Consider the following 14,144-nt stretch of genomic DNA (forward strand, 5'->3'; position numbering starts at 1 on the left):
ATTGTGGAGCAAAATTAACTTTAAAAAACCTTACATGATCCTAGGGGCACAGCATAAATGGTTTTGTGTCTGATTAGATACATTGATGTATATATAGCACTAGTTGGATACATAAATATACGACATGTGTTGTAATATTGATGGACATTGTACACATTCAGATGAGTCCTCCTCTTCTTTTGAGAATCCTACTTATACAGAGTCACAAAGTAATTGATTCTCTCACTCAGCTTGTCCTTTCTCTCCTTGTGCAGGGGCCATGCTAACCTTCTCTGTCTGGTTCCAATGTTAGTATACATGCTGCCTAGGGGGCACACCACAAGTCCTTTCTCTGATGCCACCCCCGTTCAGTGACCACACGCAAACAGAAGTTTCAGCGGAACTAACGTGATCAGCCAGCTGACTTGGAACGAGGGTAGAGCCACAATCGGAACACTTGCATATCTACCCCAGCCACAAGGATGGAAAATTATCAACAATGCTTATGACATTTGTTTCAGATGGTAGTTACATGCAGGGCCCAGAGAGATGAAGTAAATAGATGAGGGGGGAAGACTGTAAGAAATAAAACCACGCAGGATGATGAGGAATGGCAAATCGAAACTCTTCAGTATGAGTAAACACAGGCAGGGGTGGGAGACTGATGTGAAAGGAGGCAGCCATGAGACATTGAACTCCAACACCAGCTAACTGTCATGATAATTTGGGATTATAGGTCCAATTTGCTAGATCACTTTTTTTTTTAAGGTGGGTGGTAGGAAGAAAACCAGGGTTCTATGTGCATTCTCCTGACTTTTTGTATTGGCAACTAATTCCATGAAAACATAGAGTGGATCAAATAAAATACATCTGCAGGCCAGATTTGGTCTTCAGACCATCACTTTGCATCCTGTGACTTAGAATCTGATGGCATTATTAGCATCCTGAACAAACTTGTCACACATGGTCCCCTATTCCTAACCCTAGATAAAAGGAGATGGAAACTTTTCTTGTGGTAAATCATATTATTTTCATCTAAGGTAGCCTTGGCTGTGGCCCACGAGTTCACTTCTGGAAAAGAGAATATCTCTCTGCCCTTGTTTATGGTTAATTGTTTTAGAAGTTATACTGGATTGAAGACATTGAAATAGATACTGAAGGACCAACCGTACAGCTTTATAGACTCTTCTTTCCAAAGTGAATCCTAAATTGAAATCCATCCTTTTTCCATTCCTTAATCCAGACTTGTCAGAGTCTCTATAAGGTGCTGAGTGTCCATTGTTAAAGGGTCACTGGCTCAAAACCACCTGTGAAATCAATCTGTTCCACGACAAAAGCTTCATGATCCAATGTTTTCTGACAGCAAAATTATTTGGCAACATATTAACAAAGCTGTAAAGGAGATAAATTTCACATTTCTTTTCTTTCTACATGTTTATTTATTTTGAGAGGGAGAGAGAGAACACCAGCAGGGCAGGGGCAGAGAGAGAGGGAATTCTAAGCAGGCTCCCTGCTGTCAGCACAGAGCTTGACACAGGGCTTGATCCTATGAACCATGAGATCATGACCTGAGCCAAAATCAAGAGTTGGATGCTTAAGTGACTGAGCCACCCAGGCGCCCTAACATTTTTCACATTTCAACTGTCAGTTGTGTTCTACTCATGGTCTCATGGAACAATATGCATGGTGTAATATGGGTGTCTAAAATGTCCTAGATGTTATTTTAGCCACTGGGATATAGCAGAGGTCAAGCAGACAAGGTCCCTAAATTCCTGTGAGTATACATCCAATATACAATCATGCATTTGATGCCACTCCAAACAAGTATTAGAAGTATTACACAACATCAAAATCAGACTCCCCTATTTGCAAAGGATACAGGAAGAAAGTGCAGCCATCATGGAGAGAGACGAGGGGAAAAAATGTAGAGAAGGAAAGGAGACAATGAAAAAGGGATACTAATGAAGGTAGTGAAATTAAACCACATACAAAGCAAGTGAGTCCAGGCAACTCTCTGGGTCAGTGAGTCAGAGATGCCTGACACTTCATTTATATATTTCTTTCTCAGCTGAGTATTTCATGACTAGAAACAGATAAAGAGAAATGGTTACTTTTGTGAAGTTGAACTTGTGGCTCAAGTAGCTATATGAAGAACTGTATTTCCTAGGCAGAGCTCAAAGAAAATTCCTATTGGAACAAATAAGCTCTAAAAATGTCCAAGTAATAATCACAGTTTAATTTGAAGAAGCAGGAAGGACTGAAAAGAAGAGCGCGCCAATAGAAACAAAGATTAAAGATGGTGTCTGCTTATCAAAATGTCTCCAGCAAAGAAACTCAACGAACCTGGGTTCTAATGTGGTTTGAGTAACCGTTCATCTGCATTACTTTATCTCTTATATCATGCTTTTTCCGAATAAAACCCTTGAAAAAAAATCAAAAGTTTGCCTGAGATCACCAAAGTAACACCGTCTTACAAGTACCAGTGCTGGTTTTCCCAAGGCAAATTACAGTATTTGCATCAATACATTTCACTTAAATAGTTCTTGTGTATTTATGGAGGCAAAGTCTGAAAGTGCCAAAGTCAAGCAGCTAGGAAACTTTATTTTTTTTAAGAATTGAGAAATATTTCCTCCAGCCTCTAATCCATACAGACATAGATTTGACCATCGCTTTTCTTATTCCCCTAAAACTCAATCAGCTAATGGGCAGAAATACAGATTTTTTAAAAAAATCCAACTTTATCAGGTTTAAGAATTTTTATTTTTATTTTTATACATCTAATCAAATGAACAGCAGTTAATAGAAGGAATTATCTAGATACTCTTATAATATTCACACACCAATTTCAATTTATAAGTAATTGAGAAGGGAGTACTTCATTTGAATTATTGGGGTAACTGAGGTAGTACATTGTTTTTCACTTGGTGTAGACTTACTTATAGAACCTAGAAAGACAGATTCAGGAGAAATGATGAGTTCCAACTGGCCATTCATTCATTTACTGAAATATTTATTGGACACTTAACATGGGTAGGGTGCTATATTTAACACTGAAGATACAGCAATGAATAAAATGGGGTGGTCCTACCTTCCTGAAATCCCCCAGAGGGGACAGACAGCCAACCAGAAGCCATACCTGTGATGCAGGCTTTGAAGGGCTGTGCAGGGTATAAGGGAAGGGGTCCACTCCTGGCCTCAGGGGTACTGCTCTGAGTGCCTCTTCCGCTGAGATCTGGAGGGTACATGAAATGTTGGTATGAAGGGGAAAGGAAGAAGGAAGGGAGAGAAGGGAGCGAGTGAGGCTACCTTGGACACTGTAGCCCAGGTCCGATCTGACTACAGCTGCGGGAGAGAATCAAAGCAAGAATAACAGAAAAACCATAGAGCCAAGACCCAGTCAGCCCTCAGACTCACATGCAATCACATCATCACGTGTTATTGTGTTAAGCCACTGAATTTGGGGGTATTTATTATGCAGCAACAAAGACACAAAACACAATGGCTTCCATTTTACAACTAGAGGTGACCGTTGACAGTCGATCCAGGTGTCGTAGGGACCCACCTGAGCCTGAACCAGGCACCCCTGTGCGTCAGTGCGAGAGCCTCGCAGACACCTATTTCAAGGGGACAAAGCCAGTGGGAAAGGAAAACGTTTATCTGCAGCTGTCTGGGTATCCGTAGATCCGCAGGGACCCATCTCCCTCAGGCAGGCCTCACAGCACATGTCTGAGTCCTGTGCTGGCTTTTTCCTCCACTTCTGGGTGGAACCCAGGGCAGGGTTGCAGAGCACCTGCCTGTGAGCGTGGATGTCCCCAGGCAGCCTGAGGGGAGACAGCGCAAAGGTCAGAGTGCTGTGCTTACTAGTCTGAGACGTTTGCACCCCCACACTCCGGGGCTCCCCGTCATCCTCAGAAGAGCTGTCTTCTGTTGTTGTTTTCTTACCTCCTTGTTCTTCTTTCTAGAAAAAAGAATGCATCCTCTCTAAACCACATTTTGTTTTTTAAGATGGGGAGAATGACAATATCTATCCTACAAATTAAATAAAAGGATTCACATGAAGCACTTACAGTACTTGGCATATAAGTAAAGATTCAATAGTTGCTCAATATATTATTATTCTACTTGGAAAGCTCTCCTAATCAATTTGAAAACAATTAGCTAAAAGCTGGCTATAGTGTCCTTCTAAAAGATAATGACCATTGGTTAGGCACAGGATTAAAATGATGAAGAAGTGTAGTGGTGGGCAGAATAATGATTATTCTGTGCTTGTATAAACCTCCTCACAAGATGACCAGGAGAAAGCTAGCAGGGAGAGACAGAACAGGAGAGACTCAACAAATACTTTCTGAACATCTACTAAGTGGTCAGCACTGGAAGTATAGCAAAGGGCAAGACAAACAGTATCTTCCTTATGGAACTTATAAGGAGAGAGAAAAGTAAAAATAAAGCAACAATTACCCAAATAATTATCACTTGCTACATACTTCAAAATACCCAATGCCTACTTACTCCTTGGGGTAGCATTTTGTCTTTCCAGCAGACTGCAGGACCAGGAATCAGACTGAGTGTTGTTTTTTTTTTTTAATGTTTATTCATTTTTGAAAGATAAGACAGAGCACGAATCGGGAGGGGAAGAGAGAGAGGAAGACAGAATCTGAAGCAGGCTCCAGGCTCTGAGCTGCTGGCACAGAGCCCGACATGGGGCTGGAACTCAGGAACCGCTAGGTATGACCTGAGCAGAAGCCGGACACTTAGCCAACTAAGCCACCCAGGTGCCCCCCTTCTTTTTTTTTTTTTTAAAACAACAACAACAACAAGCACCTCACAACCAGGCCACTATCACTATTGAGTAAGCATTTCGTTTCTGAGTCTCAGTTTCCTTATAAGTAAAGTTAGGGATATTCTAATAATTCCAGTCTCTAAGGATCATTGGAGGATCTGTTAACTGAGAGTGTATGCAAATGCCCCCTCAATGCCTAGTTGGTCATGGGTGCCCAGGAAATGCTAAATTTCCTTCCTTCTTCCATTTTGGGTACACGTTAAACTTTGCAAGGAGCTGCTGTGAGTATCACACTTGAAGAAAGAGAAGATGAGCAAGCCTAACTATTGTCCACATATGTGACCTCTGTGCTTTTAACTGAGATAACTGGGTGCATTAACAGTTTTGGGGGGGGCTGTTGTTTTCTGGGTGTTTTTTAAGCAGTGTCATTGAAAACATTGTTTTAGGGGCGCCTGGGTGGCTCAGTAGTTGAGAATCCGACTTCGGCTCAGGTCATAATCTCACAGTTCGTGAGTTCTAGCCCCGCATCAGGCTCTGTGCTGACAGCCCAGAGCCTGGAGCCTGCTTCACATTCTGTGTCTCCCTCTCTCTCTGCCCCTCCCCCACTTGCTCCCTGTCTCTCAAAATAAAATAAGACATAAAAAATTTAAAAAAAAGAAAGCATTGTTTGATTATACTTTAAGTCAGCTGCTAATGAGAAACAAACCCAAACCAAAACCATTTCCTTTAAGCAGCCGCTAAAATTTGTCTTGTCATCCAATACGGCGGTCCCCTCAGCGAGGAGAAAGAGCGTAGAGGTGTATGTGGGTGTGGGCCTCTGTGTGACTGGAGAAAGGGTACAGCATGTGGCAGTTTAACATAACCTAAGCGTCGGTCTGCCTCTTTGTGAAATGGAAACTTAGCAATCATCCAATTGTGAAATTGGCAATTTGCAACTTTTTTCTTACCAAGAGGTTTAGTGAGTCAGCATCCTATTAGGAAATGATTTGTTTACCTAATTTTGCCATGTTTCTCTTTGAAAATTTCAGAACGGATTGGCAATGTGGTCAAGAATGGCAAGGTACTGGTGAATCACAGAATATCAGAACTGGAAGGCTCCCAAATGATTTCTTCCAGCTCTTGTTAACACTGGTTTTCTTACTTTGTAAACAGATGCACTCCCACACAATGTTTTGCTGTCCTTTATTGTATTTACAGGAAAGGTAATGTAATAATTTTGTCTTTACGGATCTAACTTTTGTCATCTTAAAATGTCCCTTTGTTAGTTGCTACAGGCCAGTACAAAGGAGAAAAAAGAAATATCTTGTTTGACTTTGGCAATTTCATACCTTCCTTCTTTAATTGGCTGAAATTGCCAAGAGCATCTCCTCAAAATGTGCATTTTTTATCAATGAGCGTACTTGATAGTTACTATAAGTAGCTATTTTAGGGAAGTTGACAGATAACTCCATGTTTCAACCGAGGACTGTACTAATTTATAGCAGGCTAGTGTTCAAGATGGTTGGCAGAAAAAAGGAAGAACTGACTAACACATGTCATTTTTTTTTCTGGGAAAACAGTTTAGGATGATTTTAAGAACTGGGCTTATTAATATAGCCTAACAGCAAAATATTCTGTTGTGAAATCAAATAATATGTGGATTGTATGTTTCTGTGGACTTTAGGGATATAGATCCCAGATGTTGTTTGGAACTAACTGAAACTCAACAAAGTGGTTTTTAATAATGAATAACTTCTAAATGTTAGATAAACTACTTGAGACTTTCTACTATAATATAACATAGCCTAAGTAAATTCTTATTTCTTTTTATTACTTAAAAAAAAAAGAAAGACAGTGCCACACAGGCTAACGTCAATTTTGCCAGCTGGCAGGATCTTAACCGTCTATAAATTCTCATGTGAAGAGTTTCAGTTTTCAACATACAGATTTTTCAATCTTCAGTAGAAGACTATTACTTCACCACTTGTCATTGGAGAAACAGCCATCCAAGTTGTCATGTGTTATATAATTTCATGTTTCCTGCTCTATGTCCATGGGTAAACTGAGGCCCAAATTGCTGAGAATGATTAGTTAAGATTTTTTGTTTCATTGGATTTGGATCTTTTACTATAGTCTAAGTTTTGTAAGCTTACTGAATCATATTTTTCTAGAGAGTAAAGTTTTCATTGTAATGCAAACTGAAGACCTGGTATTCCAGTCTTCTTAGAGATTTCTAATTTAATAGGCAATAAAATCTAATCTATTTGTGATGTGAAAAAGCGAATTTCTTGTATTGAAAAATCACCCAAAGATCCATAACGCCAGGCTTGATAGACTATTGCCTTTATGCCCAGAAATTGAAGTTAGAAGCTTCAACAGCTTGACATTAAGTTGAACCTTGAAACATTCTCAGAGCCTCTTAGCAAGCAGCTGCAAAAAATATGTGAGCAGCTGAGTGCCTGAGCATTTGTTAATGACAAACAAATGGGTACATTAGAAAAGGCAAATAATTTCCCAGGGCTTCAATACGGAAGGTTGTAAGGTTATTTGAACTAATTATTTTTCTTTGTCTGTCAATACACATTTTAGTGCCTCTGGAATTACAGGAAATTGTCACGGAGAAGCAGGACAAATTAAATGATTCTTTAGTTCATTTGGGTATTTGGAATTTGAAATATTTAAGTATCTGACTACAATACCAATGTACCAGTGTAGAAAAAGTAAAATCATTCAAATTGTAGAAAGACTGCTATAATTTTCTCAAGAGGATATGCTACATCATCACTGGGTGGAAACCTCTGGGAAATTCTTTTGTAAAAAACATTTTTTAATGTTTATTTTTGAGAGAGGGACAGAGCATGAGCAGGGGAGGAGCAGAGACGGAGACACAGAATCCTAAGCAGGCCCTAGGCTGTGACCTAGCAGCACAGAGCCCCAGGCGGGGCTTGAACTCATGAACCACAAGATCATGACCTGAGCTGAAGTTGGATTCTTAACCAACTGAGCCACCCAGGTGCCCCTAGAAAACATTTTTCAATGTCTATTTTTGAGAGATAGAGAGACAGAATGTTAGCAGGGAAGGGCAGAGAGAGAGGGAGACACAGATTCTGAAGCAGTCTCCAGGCTCTGAGCTGTCAGCGCAAAGCCTGATGTGGGGCTCGAACTCATGAACAGAGAGATCATGACCTAAGCCACAGTTGGACACTTAACCAGCTGAGCCAGCAAGGCACCTCTGGGTAATTCTTAATTAGAAAGGTTCCTGCCAATATTATTATAGTTCGGGTAACTGCTATTACTTTCTGAGAATTGCGGTTTATTTCCCCATAAAAGCAGAACCATTGAGGTCCCCTGTATGGCCATATAAAAGTGGACCAGCTCTTTTAAAGTGTGTGAACATCTTAGGACAGAAATCATATTTAATTTAATATAATATAATTAATTTAATTTAATATAAGGTCACAGACAAGTGACCACTAATCTCTGGGCACTCACTTGAATTCTTGCACTGAAATCTCCTCTCCTGGGAACACAGTTATATTATGTAGGTGCCCAGCCCTGCCTTTGCTTGAATGTCATTTCAATCAGCGGCCCCAAATAGCTCTGGGACCTAACTTTTCATCATGGATCATCTTGTCTTTTCAAATCATTTGAATCAGTTTCTTCAAGTTTCACATTTAAACCAGCAAACGTTTAGCATGGATCTTCGATGCCAGTAACTACATTAAACATCTAAAGCTAGATAAAACCCTGGTCTCTGTACTTAGTCCTGAAGGAACTATCATGAAAACGCATAACTTTACTACACCATGTTGTAGGCACTATCAGAGCCAACTGAAAGGATCAAAGTGAAAAACTAGAATTGCATTTGGGCTCCATCCCTTACCAGCCTTCTGCGTCAACTCAGTCACCACCTCTGTAAGCCCACATACTCATACCGCATGCCTTACAGGATTACTGTGAGGACAAATGAGGTAACAGAAGGAAAGCACTTACCGTGATGTTCAGTGTATGGGCACTGGTCACGGATGGTCACCTACTCTTACCATACCTGTGTAATACTTGTGCATTTATCAAAAACACATTTGCATATTAGAAAAATTTAAAGCTCATAGAACTGCATGTAGTTCAATAAGAGACACTTCTATCAGTCAGGGTTCCACTAGGAGAGAGAAAACCCACCAATTATTTGAACAGGAATAGTCTAGGATAAAGAATAAGTTGTCAACTACATAACCAAATATATAAAAAGAGAAAACCTGAAGGTGCCAACTGCAGCTATCACCCCAGGGCCGAAGGAACAAAAGGAAGATGCTGGAAGGATTAAAATTTAGAAGCATGGAAGGGGGCACCCAGAGCTGAAACTGAGACCTCCAAAGAGCGAGAAGTGCCCAGTCTCCTCTGAGCTCTGAGGAGGCACTGCTCAGGGCTGGGGTCGGACTCTGAGGGGAAGAATTGGCGCTGGGGTTGATGTACTAAGGGGGGGGGGGCACAATGAAATTGCTTCTCCAAATGTAGGAAACACCCCATATTGGATTCAGCTGCTGCTATTGGAAGGCACTACTACTGCCGAGATTGCAAAGAGACTGTTACCTAGCTTCCTGGTTCTACCTCTTTCCAGAACCGGCTGCATCTTTATCTGAGTTTCAAGTCAACCCCATGTCCTTAACACAAATCCTCCATTCTTATTTAAGCCATTTAGAATCCCTTTAACTTGGGAGAGATTTTTTAATGTTTATTTTATTTTTTTAATGTTTATTGAGAGAGACAGCACAAGCAGGGGAGGGGCAGAAAGAGGAAGAGAGAGAATTCCAAGCAGGATCCACACTGTGAGCACTGAGCCCAACCCCGGGGGTTGAACCCACAAATCCATAAGATCATAACCCGAACTGAACTCAAGAGTCAGATGCTCAACTGACTGAGCCCAGGTGTCCCAGGAAAATCTTAACTAACACAAATCTTGTGAAACAGAGAAGAAAGTAATATTTTGCCTGAATAAAAATGCAATGTACTTTTTACCATGCCACTAACTTTCACATGATCATATATTTTATTTATTTGATGTTCATTTATTTTTGAAGTGGGGAGGGGCAGAGAGAGAAGGAGACACAGAATCTGAAGCAGGCTTCAGGTTCTGACCTGTCAGCACAGAGCCTGACACAGGGTTCGAATTCACAGACTGTGAGATCATGACCTGGGCGGAAGTCGGATGCTTAATTGACTGAGCCACCCAGGCACCTATGACCATGCATTTTAAAAATCCACACTAAATGTTGTGATTAGCTCAGGGAACACAGGTTAAAGTTTTGCTCATATAAATTCTGACATGGCCTGAGATACTGTCTTTGCACTTTAGTGGGAATTAATTGAGACAGATCCATAATTTTAGAATTATACTCACTGCTTCTGAGTGTGCCATGCACAAAGTGGTATGCAGAACAGCCACAGCAATTTGAAAAGAATGATTCCTGATAAACCTTAGTTCTACCTCATCCTTATAGGGCTGGTCAAAGGAAATCTCTAATTTTTTAAAGAGAATGTGAGCTCTCTTTAATGCGAGTGACCTAACAAAATACATTCATTTGGTATGCCAGCTTTGGTGGTGTGGTTCATTTCTGCTAACACTTGGGTGTATCTAATTTTCCTTGCATCATTATCGTCAAATCTCTCTGGTGCCAAAAATGCTAGAAAAGCCCATCGCATATGCTGTAGTAGGATATGTCACAAACGTTCATCTGGGAATTGTTTTGAGTAGAAAGTTAGTGGTGTTTCCCTGTCCCATAAAGAACAATTATTTTGGATCATGTATTAGCCAGGATTTACAGTTCAACACAAAATCTGTTTGGCACTGAAAGAGAGCAATAGCAAGAGAAATTTGCAAATGATATGTGTGGAAAAAATCAGCAAATTAGCAGCACAGAGTACTTCAGTTAGTGCTTTTCTGAAAAAGACTTGTGTCAATTGCAGGGTAGGCATAGAGGAGGGACAGGGGGCATAGAAAAGTAGGTTTAAGCTCAACTAAAATCAAACACTTGGTCTTCCCAACACCAAGATATATTTACTGATCTTTTCACAGTCATCTATTGTGTGTGTGTGTGTGTGTGTGTGTGTGTGTGTGTTCTAACTTTGTCCTACAGTCACACATAAGCACTGTCAGTTCATCATCAGTTTATCATCATATTATTTGTGTGGTGCTGACTCATGCAATATATCCAGGTTCTCCTCAGATTTAATCTTCCCTGGATCCAGCCTTAAAAAACCTTAGTTACCCTGGATATGCCAAAGTGTTTGCAATCTATTCCTACTCCTTCTGTAACCCTATTACATTTCACCACACAATAGCATTTTTTAAGTATTTAGTGGAAAAATGTAATTAGGACAGTGCAAAGCCTTTATTTGGATACTGATGGAAGTCTCCTGATATTAGAAGTCTAAGTTGTACAAAACTACAAGTTGTACAAATAGCGTAAGTCTAGAGGCAAAGAGTTTGTGATGCTTGATTGCACAGGTCTGTACCCGACCCCAGGTGAGTCCCTCCCAGGACTATGTAGGTGCCTTCGGTTTCTCTTGCCACATAACCCTCATTTCCAGGTCATTTTGGTACTAAGCCTTAAAGTTATATTCTGAGAAGGTGGGTGCTTACAGCTCAGGGTTAATGAAGCAGGACTCACAATTTTCCCTGATAGGAAAATGGAACTAGGACTTAAAGAGTGGTGGGCCAACTCTACCAAGTTGGAAAACAATATGGACCAAACAGAGGAACTTAATGTAGAAATCAGTATCTACTTTCATTCAAGTATATACAATGTTCCAGGCACTGTTATCACTATTTCCTATGTATTAACTTACTTAGTCCATTTAAAAACTTTATGCAGGGGTACTATTATTATGTCTACCTTCAGATGAGGAAACGTGAGGTTATAGAGGTAAGAAAGTTTCCTGAGGTCATGCAATTCTATGAGCCAGAGACTGCATTCACATGAAGGCAGTTGGAACTAGAGCCCACCTTCCTAAGCCTGGACTCTACCACTGTCCGGAGACCTCTTCAAAGCCCTGGACTGTTGCACGCAGACTCTTAGTTCTTAGTGATTAGAAGTTTGTTCCGCTCTGTTAGAGCAGATTTGTTAATGCTATCACATCTCAGTTGTCATCTACTTTATAGACCTTATCATAATGCCAATTAGGTAACTACTTGGATAATTACTTGTTTTGTGTCTTTGTCCTGACAGACTACTGTATATAATTAGCATAAGAGCAGAGACCAGATTTGTAAATTCGTCCCTGCAGCCCAGTCCCTAGGTCTGAATTTAACGCACCAAAGGCATTCAAGAAATTATTATCAAATTTTTTTTAAAAATTAAGGATGATTAACTATTGTATTAATTATCTATTGCTGCATAACAAATTATCCTAAAACCTAGTGGCTTTAGATGACAGACACGTATTATATTACAGCTTCTGAGTTTGGACTTTGGAAGTGGCTTACCTGGACTGTTATGGCTCAAGGTCTCTCCCAAAGTTATAGCCAAGGTGGTGGCTGGGGTGGGAGTGGGGAGCTGCTGTCGTGTGAGGGCCTGCGAGGGCTGGAGGGTCCATCTCCAAGAGGGCTCACTGGCGTGGCAGGAGGCTCCAGTTGCTTGCCCTGCACACCTCTTCATAGATTCACTTCACAGACTGTCCTTACAAAGTGGCAGCTAGCTTCCCCAGAGGAAGCAATCAGAGAAAAGGGGTGGAGGGGGGCAATGGTTTTTATAACCTAGTCACACAGTGTCTGTTCCGCCATATTCTACTCATTAGAAGCAAGTCACTATGTCTAACTTACCTTCAAAAAGAAAGGAAGTATAGACTTTCCTCCTCTTGTAGACTGAGATTTGTGGACATATTTAAAACTACCATACCTTGTAACCTTATTTTACAGAAGCAACATTTCAGCATGCAGGAAGGGGGCTCCAGAAAGGGGAATCTTCTAGGTGGAGAACAAATACAGAACAAGGAACACGGGGAGGGAAACAAAATTTGTTGGAGAACAGCAAGCATCCTAGTTTAGAAGGTAGAGTAAGGATAGAGGAATTATAGGGAAAGGGGGAAGTCAAATGGGTGTGAGAAGACAGTTTGAAAGGTTTTCCACTTTCAATAATGAACAACAACAACAAAAAGCAGTGGAAAGGCACGACTAGAAAGGATGTTCTTTTAGGAATACTTATCTGGGAAAATAGAGTCAAGCATTGGACATTGAAATCCAGAATCATTAGGAGGCCATTAGCTTTGCAGAAAGGTTGCTGGAACTTAAAATGAACAGAACAGTGGGAGTAGGAAGTAGAGGACTGATATCACAGTGCTTGGTAATTAATTAAGTAAGAGAGGAGCCCAGAGGGAGTTGCCAAAAGTGACACAACATTCTGAGTCTGGGTGATGGTGTGCTATTAATCAAACTGGAAGTAAAGTGTACCAGGGGACAGAGGTATGACTTTTGTAAGCAGACTCCACAGGATCAGAAATAATCACCAAACATTGACTATTTACTTTTCTAGGAAGATAATGAGATACAATTGGTTTGCTGACGTTGGGTTATGGTAGGACATCCAATAGGAAATACCAAGCAATCAAAATGTGAGTCTAGACTCCTGGGGAGAGTTTAGGTTTAAAGACCAGACCTACTGTCCCCACAAGTGGACAAACAAGGACATAGATAGCCTGGAACCCACCATGTTACTGGGAAGTGTCAGGCAAGAGACTTCTGATACTCATTCATTACATAAATTCTGCAGATACAAAGGCTTCACATTAATGGTATGACTTGTCTTTTTAAAACTCATTTTTCTTTGAAGGGTTACCCTGAGGAAAAAGTGCTCAGGCAGTGACTTCAGTTCTGGCTAATGAGTCACTGCTTTCCATTTCTATACTGCTGCTGTAGCAAAGCATCACAAATTTAGTGGCTTAAAACATCAATGATTTATTCTCTCATAGGTCTGGAGGTTAGAAGTCCAAAATCATTTTCACTGGGCTAATGTCAAGGTGTCTGCAAGACTTGCCTCTTCTGGAGGCTTTGCAAGGAGAATCTGTTTTGTTGTCTTTCCTAGTTTCTAGTAGTCACTGTATTCCCTGGTTTGCAATCCCCTTCCTCTGTTCTCAGACCACATCACTCCAATCTCTGCTTCCATCCCCTCATCATCTTCTCCTCCGACTCTGACTCCTCCAGTGTCCTTATAAGACTGTTGTGTTGACATTGGCTCCACCTGGATGATCCTCATGTCAGCATCCTTAATTATTCACACGTGCAAAGTCCCTATGAGCACATACAGTAACATTTACAGGCTCTGGGGATTAGGACATAGACATATTCAGGAGACTGTTCTTCACCCTACCACAGTCACCCAAATTCAATTATGTCCAAATATACCTCATGTGC

General features: G+C 40.7%; 1 non-coding gene across 1 annotated transcript; it reads right to left on the reverse strand.

Moving 5' to 3' along the window:
- Positions 1-208: 208 nt before the first annotated feature.
- Positions 209-315, reverse strand: LOC115295064. Its single transcript, XR_003910296.1, has one exon. It is a non-coding gene; the product is annotated as a U6 spliceosomal RNA (small nuclear RNA).
- Positions 316-14,144: the final 13,829 nt, after the last annotated feature.

The sequence above is a fragment of the Suricata suricatta genome, chromosome 6 (genome assembly GCF_006229205.1).
Source record: "Suricata suricatta isolate VVHF042 chromosome 6, meerkat_22Aug2017_6uvM2_HiC, whole genome shotgun sequence".
Lineage (NCBI taxonomy): Eukaryota > Metazoa > Chordata > Mammalia > Carnivora > Herpestidae > Suricata > Suricata suricatta.